The sequence below is a fragment of the Ambystoma mexicanum genome, chromosome 5q (genome assembly GCF_040938575.1).
Source record: "Ambystoma mexicanum isolate Mex_15411 chromosome 5q, UKY_AmexF1_1, whole genome shotgun sequence".
NCBI lineage: Eukaryota > Metazoa > Chordata > Amphibia > Caudata > Ambystomatidae > Ambystoma > Ambystoma mexicanum.
This window is the reverse complement of record NC_090933.1, coordinates 703,985,246-703,994,422: the sequence shown is the minus strand read 5'-3', so window position 1 is coordinate 703,994,422 and position 9,177 is coordinate 703,985,246.

The following is a 9,177-nucleotide window of genomic DNA, read 5'->3' as shown; positions in this document are numbered from 1 at the left end:
CTTCCTGCATTTAGTTCCTCAAAGGCCCTTTTGGACAGAAGGGTAGCTTGGGATCCAGTGTCCACCAGTGCCAAAATTGTACCCTGCCCCTGTACTTGTACCGGGGCATAGTATCTTCCCTACTTCTCCTCAAGGGGGCACAGATAATGCACATTTTTGGACAACTGGTGGGCTAACTTTCTGGTTTTGGACATTGCTAGCGAAGAGATTTGGGCAGAATTCTGTGGAGAGCCTTGGGAATCTGAAAGAAAAAGTTGGCAACTGGAGATCAGAGCCATTGTGGGTTCCCCTGGTTCCGGTTCTGGGCCGCCCCCCCCCCCTTTTTTGGAGGCAGTCACCAGGATGGGTTTGAACCAGGGGATTTCGGTATTGTCGGTTCTGGGATGAGATGATGGGCGGCGGTAGCTCAGTCTCCACATATCCCCAGTCTGAATTGGCATCCCTTGGCACCCATTTTTCCTTGGGAGGAGTTCCCCCATCTCTGAAGGAGAAGATCCTTTTCCCAGGATCTTCTGAGGATCCCTCTCCCTCAAATTGGAAGACCTGTACCTCCTCCACAAAGTGGGTCTGTTTGGGTCCTTTGTTTCTCCTACCTCCTCTCTGCTCCTTGGGTGGCAGACTTTCAGGGGTAGGAGATTTTATTTCCGGTTCCTGGTTTTCCAGGGGCTGTTTACAAGTTGGGAAGGAAGCTTCCTCCAAGGCTTTACACCCCCCTTCCCCTTGTGCCTCCTCCCTGGGAACCGGTGGGTTATCGGGGTGCTGCCCCCATCATTGTTCTGGAGCACCAGGTCCAGAGTTTGGGGCATTCTGCGGTGGCATGCTCATCTGAGGGTTCTGTTGAGCCCTCAGTATGTGACCCAGATCCCGTGCCATATTTTGGACCTGGCGCTCAAGTTGTGAAACCCGCTCAGGCTGATACGGGGCTCTATTTTCTCCCCTGGGCTGATCCCGGGAAGGGTAGCTATCCCTTCTCTGGTAGTACCCCTGATTGGGAAGATTTGGGTACCCCTCCACCCTTGGCCTCCCCTCTTCCGGATTAGGTTGTCTGGGCTCAGGGAGTTGGGGAAAGAAGGATGAATGGTTTTGGGGTTGGAAATTGGGTGGATACCTGGGGAAAAAGTTCTGCCCAGGATTTGGTGAATTTCTGCCCTCCTGGGGGTAGTTCGGAGGGAGGTTCCCCGGGTCAGGTGCTTGGCTGGATCCCCCCTCTTGGGCTGGAGGAGTCCACACATAACCCAGGATTGGTCGGTTTCCCTTGTAGCGGGGACTTACATAGACAGGGGGGCGGGGGACCCCATTTGTGGGACTACCTCCTTGACTCCCTGTCTGTGACTGGTCCGAGGGCCTTCTGGGCTGTGAATTATTTTGTATTTTCGATGGGCTTCTGCACCTCATAGATCCGGGTAGCCTGTTCAATGACCCAGTCTAAAGATCTTTTCTCATGAAAATCTCTCACGAGCTGGGTCATTATGTATTTGGGCAAGGCATGGAAAAACGTATTGATAAATTCTCTGCTATCCGTGCGCACCCTTCTGGTGGTCTGCGCAAAAGCACACTTTAATTCTTGCACAAACTCTTGTGGGGCCTGATCCTCCCCACATTGCAAATTGTAGGCTGCCTTGCGAGCCTCTTGAGGATTTCTGTGAACAGAAAAATGTTTCAAGATGGCCGCCTTATAGGTGGTTTGACAAAGAAAAGCCAATATGCCTAATTGCGCTTTCCGAATAGTCTCTTAATGCACTTGTGTTGTGCTAAAAGACACATGCTCCACCGCTTTGGCTTTGGCATGTGTTGGCTGCCCCCCAGATGAAGATAAACATTAATTTTATTGGATTTTCTCTGGGTAGGCAGGTGCAAATACAAGTTAGTTAAAATTGTGAAGAGTTTTCTTCAACGACAGTCTCTCTTGAGGTAGGTCACCTCGGATTGAGAAGGGGTCCCTGAATGCTTTTAACAGGGTAGCCTCAAATTGAACGAACTAGAACTGTGTGGTACGTGTTATGCACTAGGTTAGAGTCGTTCTCTTAGCCGACCGGTTTCTGTGGTGCAAATAAGTGGGCCACATTCATCAGGGCTTGTGCAGGGCATCTGCATGTGTGCCTGCTGTTAGTCTCATGGGGCAGCACTGTCTGCGTATCTTAACGTCCTCTCCCTGTAGGGGTGACAGGAGGGGAGGGGGAGAGAGAAAGGGAGAGCAGCGGTGAATATCACATGCTGTCAATTCAAGCTATTAGAAGACATTGTACTGACTTTTTTCCGATCCGTTGTACTCAGACATCAAACTAGACAATAATATTTGTTGTCCTTTGGCCCCCAGGTATCGGGCCGTCTCACCGTTCTTGATTAAGCCACCAGATCACATGGAGCGGGTAAGCCTTCTTTTCCCCCTCCTGACACACCAGTGCAATGTCTTCTAATAGCTTGAATTGACAGCATGTGATATTCACCGCTGCTCTCCCTTTCTCTCTCCCCCTCCCCCCCTGTCACCCCTACAGGGAGAGGACTTTAAGATACGCAGACAGTGCTGCCCCATGAGACTAACAGCAGGCACACATGCAGATGCCCTGCACAAGCCCTGATGAATGTGGCCCACTTATTTGCACCACAGAAACCGGTCGGCTAAGAGAACGACTCTAACCTAGTGCATAACACGTACCGCACAGTTCTAGTTCGTTCAATTTGAGGCTACCCTGTTAAAAGCATTCAGGGACCCCTTCTCAATCCGAGGTGACCTACCTCAAGAGAGACTGTCGTTGAAGAAAACTCTTCACAATTTTAACTAACTTGTATTTGCACCTGCCTACCCAGAGAAAATCCAATAAAATTAATGTTTATCTTCATCTGGGGGGCAGCCAACACATGCCAAAGCCAAAGCGGTGGAGCATGTGTCTTTTAGCACAACGCAAGTGCATTAAGAGACTATTCGGAAAGCGCAATTAGGCATATTGGCTTTTTTTCGTCAAACCCTCTACAATCGATAGGACTGTGTTGTTATTATTAGTGTGAAAACGAAATTGGGCAACACACAGTTGCATTACCCTAAAAATAGTCCTCCTTTTGATTTGGTTTATCGCCTTATAGGTGGACCATCTTAAATGATTTTGGTCCTCCAGCCCTGCAAAGAAACTGGAGTATTCTGGGGAGAATGTCCATTTGACGTACTGGATGCAGCTACTGCTGTCCTTCAAATGGAAAGTCTCCATCATTTGCTCATAGAGCTCCAAGTGTTCCCAAACGGAATACTTGGCGTTCTTATGATAAGGAGTGGTGACACTCCTGATTGCCTTGATCTGCTTTAAGGGGTCCTTAAGCAAGGCCCTTTTTGCCTTATTGGCCTTTTTGGTTTGGGTAACCCTGGTCCATTCATCCTCCGACTCAGAAGCGCTGCTCCCAGAGGTGCCCGTCTGATCTTCCAGGTTTTCCCGGATTCTGCGAGCCTGGGAATGGCTGGCAGAATGTGGGGACCTGGTCTCCTGTGTCCTGTAATGCTCAGAGGAGTCTTCAGACCCCTCCTTGCTGCCAGGATTTGATGGGTACCCCCCCACTGACCTAACTGGGCAGAGGTTTTCAGGATCCCCTTAATGGGCCTACTCTCCTGGGGTTCCCCACTAAATTGCACTGTGCTTGGGTGCCCATACCCGGATGCCCGCCCATCCATTCCTGGGAGGTACTGGCCTATGAGCCCCATACTTTTAGCTGGATAGTAATCTGCCATCCCTGTGGCCCCGTGCTCATGTGCGCCAGGGAACATGGGGGTGGCAGAATCCAGGGACTGGTAGAGGTGAAGGCCTCTGGCACTAGGGCTCCTGAGGTTATGCTCAGGCGTTTCCCTTTCCCAGCGAACTTCGTCTCTATCAGCCCCTGCTCCCTTTTGCAATGCAAGAGCCTGCGCTTTCAGTTCCTCCACTAAGGCCTTACTAGACTCTATCAGTCTCTCCTGCATCGCTACCTGTTGCTGGAGCCTATCATTGTGCTGGCAGAGAGCCTCATTCTCTCTCTGTGACTCCTGATTGGTCCTGGAGTACTGGGCCAGTCTTTGCTGCAGGAGGGTTACCTCCTGAGCTGTGTCCCTATTGGCCTGCTCCTTTCTTGCCAGAGCATCCTCCACCCTCCTGGTGTGCTCTAACAAGTTCTGGTGTTCTTTTTGGAGGTCACCCAGTCCCTGGAGGGCCAGGTGATTTTCTTCCATTTTCCTTTTTAAGTGGCAGACTTCCTGGCCTAAGGTATCCCTTTCCTGACTAAGAGCCTGCATCTGTGCCGCCAGGTCGTCCCTTTGCCTTTGGAAGGCACCAGCTTTCTGGCGCTCCTGGTCAAACTGCCTGGGCATCCAGGTTTTTCAAAATCAGTTTATTGCTCTCTGCCTTCTCCCTATCTAGGTGGCTTTGCAGGGTGACTACCTGCTTGGCACATGCCCTATTGAAATCTAATTGTTGCTCCAGCTTTTTCTGGCTCTGCAGTAGGGAGTCCAAACCTTCTTGGTACTCCATCTGCAAGACCAGAAATCTGGTATCCTGGTCAGCCTTTTCCTGTTGCAGCACATCCATATCCTCCTTTATTTTAGTGATGTACTGTCTGCTATCATTTTCTGACTCCTGGTTCCTGAGCAGCCTCTGCTCAGAAGAGTCCAGATCAGATTGGGCCTTCTCTAACGCCATCTGTTGCCTATTTGCCAGACCTTGGCCTTCAGCACATTTGTCCTGCATGGCTCCCATATATAGATACAAATATGCCGCTATCCTGGCAATCTTATTATGTTCATCTTTGGCTTTAGGGGCCATATATAGTTCACTCAGGGCACAATGTAGGGGACCCTGATCTCTCCATATATCTGACTCTGTTTCAGTGACCTGTTGCGCGATTGCCTGCAACCAGACCTGATGAGTCCACTCACCTCTCACAAATAGCTTATGTAAGAAGTGCTCTCTGGCTATTTTGATGTCGTCATGTCGTCATTCCGGAATTTGAGTTCCTTCCTGACTTACAGAAGTTTGTATTTTATTTTTACAAAACGGACCGTTTCCTTAGAGCGTTCCTTTGAGGAGTGCTTTACAGCGTAACACAGTGTGGTGATCCGACCGGATGTATGTATCTTGTCAGTTAGCACACTGTATTAATCTGCACAAGTGATAGTTCTAATCCGGAATCCCCGGCTACGAGCCCCCAATTTGTAAGAGGATTCAATTCAACACTACAGCTAAGTCAATGCCTAGTTTGGGATACTGAATGGAAACCCTTATTGATATGTCTTTATGTCCAGTTCATGAGTTCTGGATGACTACCCCTATATAACACCCCTCTCTTAGAATCCCCCTGACCCCACTGAGCCAAGAAGTAGTTCTGTTTTGCAAGTTTAAAAGGTTTATTTGAGAAATAAAACAAAATATAGATACCACACTTTTATAATAATTAATAATCGATATCGCCCTTATAAATATAATATTAATCAGCAATGGGTAATCTGACACTAGCACACTTCTTTATAATCAATGAGGAGTTGGTGTAGGATGGATAAGGCAGCGAAAAGACTTTTATGATTTCAAGGGAAAAGCAGTGGGGAATAAAATGCAGTACAGAAATACTTGATATGATTTTAGCAAAAGATAAGATAATCACTTTTTCTCTGGCAATTCACCCCCCCCCCCCTATGCAATGTAAGAAATGGAAGGAGATGGAAGTAACACACACAGTTCTCAGGAATGCAATCAAATACAATACAAAATTCAATTCCCACCCCAGCAAGCTTAGAGAAAACCGGTATGAGTTTTAAAACACAGGCCCAAGTGCTTTGAATGTGGCGGCAATGAAGTGAGAAATATACTGAAAATGCTTTTAATTCCCTTTAGGAGGTTCAGGGTGAGTGAGAGATGCTTGGGATGAGCTCAGGCTCACTTTAGCAATGATTCAGGGATGGTTATTAAGAGGCAAACAATTTTTTAGCAAAGGAAAGCAAAAAGCTGCTATCTTTTTACAGGTAAAGAAATCAGACCAAATCGCAGCAAAATTCACGAGTGCGTGAATCATGATTACGACAAAAGCTGAGATTCTAAGCTTTCAGAGGAAAGTTAAACCAAGTTCCTAGGACAAATGGTTCCAGAGATATGAACGATTTTGTAAAGGTCGTTTTTCGGATTTAAAGTAAAACTCAAAATGACAGGTGACAGCTTACAGCTGCAGAATTGACAGGTGACAGTTGTGCAGCTTTAAAAATGGCAGATGCCACGATTTCTAGGAGGCAGTTCTACTTAGGTTAAAATAGTTTGGATTAGATTATTTTAACTAAGAGATTGGTTCTGCACAGTTCTGCTAGGTACTCACAATATAAATTTGAAATAGGCCTCGCCACGGATCTGGTCAGGTTTTGGACTGGACTCTGGTTCTGGTCACGGCACTTCACAGTGATCTGGGTCAGCTCTCTGGTTCTGCTCACAGCGGTCTGGGTCACTCTGGATCTCTGGTCTGGTTTCTGGGTGTCTCTGCTTTCTCTGGGTACAGCACTGCTTCTGGATCTTTCTGGCGCAGGGTTTCAGGCCAGAATCAACAGCTCAGCCCGGCTGTGAATAGTCTGCAAATGATTTTGAGGCCTGCTGACAAATACTTTTGCTTGCAGTGGGCCTTCTTGGTTCAAAGTTCTGTAGTCTCTGTTTAGCTTGGAAGTCTAAGTGTTGGATCTCTGGATGTGAAGTCGTCGGTCAGCATGCTCTGCAGCAAATGGAATTGAATGTCTCTACCTGTCCCAGCAGTCTCTTTTATGTGTTTTGAAAATGGGTGTGTGCCTGGGCCTAGCTAAGCCTGCCCCTCTCTACTTGTCATTGGCCCAATTCTCCCCTCTCCCATGATTGGGGGAAGGAAATGTGAGTCAGAGTGATGCTGTAGGTTTTATGGTCAGAGGATCCTCCCCTGGTCAGTTTGCCCCCAAATCTATATTTGATTCAAATACATCCTTCCCAGATATACAATTTGTTGAAATTACATGTGCACATTATATATTCCTTATGGTCCATGCTTGTCCGCCTCTGATCTTCCTGGGGGCTTGCATTCAAAAATGACAACATTTTGCGCTTTTTAACTGGTTTTGCAATATCGGACATTTACCCAAAATTACACACATGTGCGCAAGGAGTATGGACATTAATTGATGAAGTGTCAGATTTTTAACATGCAGACATTTGGAGTGAGACCCTATTTTCCGCTAGCAACCCCCCAGAATACACCACAGGGTCCTAACGCCTCTCAAAATGTTCACAGAAAAATCACAAAAATAATGATATTACTTATATAATTCTGACAAGTCCGCACTATGAGTTATCTATCTTTTTAAAATTATGCTCTGGCCCAGATGTATGTGGTTTAGGTTCCAAAGCACATGGGGGAAGCTTCTGCCTGTCCCCGCCTCCAGCTCGGGTGTCTCCCAGAGGCACTTCTCCTCCCACTTCTCCCAAGAGGAAGCCACTTTTACGACGCCCCTAATATAACATTTGCCTGAGTCCAGGACAGGCCTTTGTTCAACTCCCTGTAGTCACCAGCTGCTCCACCCCTAATCTAATCAGAGAGGTGACAACTCCTTTTGGCAAGGGGAAGAGTGGCTGAGCAGGCTTTAACTCCTGTGAGGGTAGTTGTCAGACAGAATCCAGTTTCATTAAGCCACGTTTCAGCTAAATGTCACTTTTTGTTCCCTGTTTAAATCACTTACAATTTTTACATATACATTAAATAATTACTTCCTTCAAGTCATTTCAGAATATAGTTTTGCATTGTATCCACCTCTTAGCAAGTCTTTCCTTGGTCTGGTTTTGTTTCATTTGTTCAGTTTTACACAAAAGTCTGGTGGTTTTAAAACGCCGGCTTTCTGATAGTGGTGAGTACTGGTAATGCAACCATTTTTGGGATTAAGAAAATGAATTCCCCACAAGAAGGTTGTATCTTTGGAATGGTCTCGTGCCAACTGCGCAGTTCTCCTATTCTGGCGTGAATGTGGGCAGCGATAGCTCATCCCCACATCCACCCAGTCTATTGATTTAGTTTGTTCTGGGATAGAATAATGGGCGGCGACAGCTCATCCCCACATCTACCCAGTCTATTGATTCAACATGGGTCAAAACCCATGACAGCTCTGCCGCTGCTGGGGTGGCGCTTGGCAACCCTATCTGCTCCTCTAGAACTGCTTGTTCCCCACCTGGATCTGTGAAGCAGACATTCGTCTTCACCCCGGGGTGTGCTGCCCCCCCTAGTGCTGGAACTTTGTACACCACATCAGTATTGGTCCCCTACTGTGAGCTATATGTGTTTTATAAACGGGTGGCAGCCCTGGAACACAGCTTCCTTACCCTTGACTGTACGGTGCGGCCCAATACGCTATCTTTGCCTCAAATGCTATGCTTACTGACATCACACATATCACAGTAGTGCAGTCCTGTCCACTTGCCCACTGCTCTGACGCGGCCATGGCCAAGGGTGGGGGCAAGAAGCAAAACTCCATTAACATGTTCACCAAAATGAACCCCAAGGAACTGGGGGAGGCAGTCGAGCCTAGTGAGGGTCCCACCGCGACTGCCACCATTGTATGATGGACTACATGCGGGAAGGGTTCACCACCCTCAACACCAAATTTGACAACATGAGTGGCGCAATCAGTGCCATAAAAGCTCCTATGGCTAAAGCAGACTCCCGAGTCACTGGGGCAGAAACTAGGATCGGGCTGGCAAAAGACATTTCCACACTCGGAGCAGGTGGGACCTCACTTACCAGACAGGTCCAGGCCATCCGTAAAAAGAACGATGATTTGGAGTCCTAATCCTGGCGCAACAACCTTCTTATCATCGGGGTCCCGGAGGATAACATTGATGGCCCCATGGAGGACTTTGTGGAATGCACTCTTCTCTCCCTTGTTGATGGACCTAGGTTGTCCCCCCACTTCGCTATAGAACGCACCCATCGCTCACTTACCACAAACACTAAACCAGGAGCCCCGCCTCACCCAATCATCGCCCATGTTCTGAACTACCGAGACAGTGATGCATTGCTGCATGCGGCCAGAGCTAAGGGCGAGCTGAGGCTAGGTTCCAATAGAATTCATTCATATCTGGATTTCTCTGTGGACATGCAACAGGAGCGGAGGTCCTTTCTGGCAGTGAAAAAGAGACTTTGTGAACATGTGATTAATTATGCAATGCTGTTTCC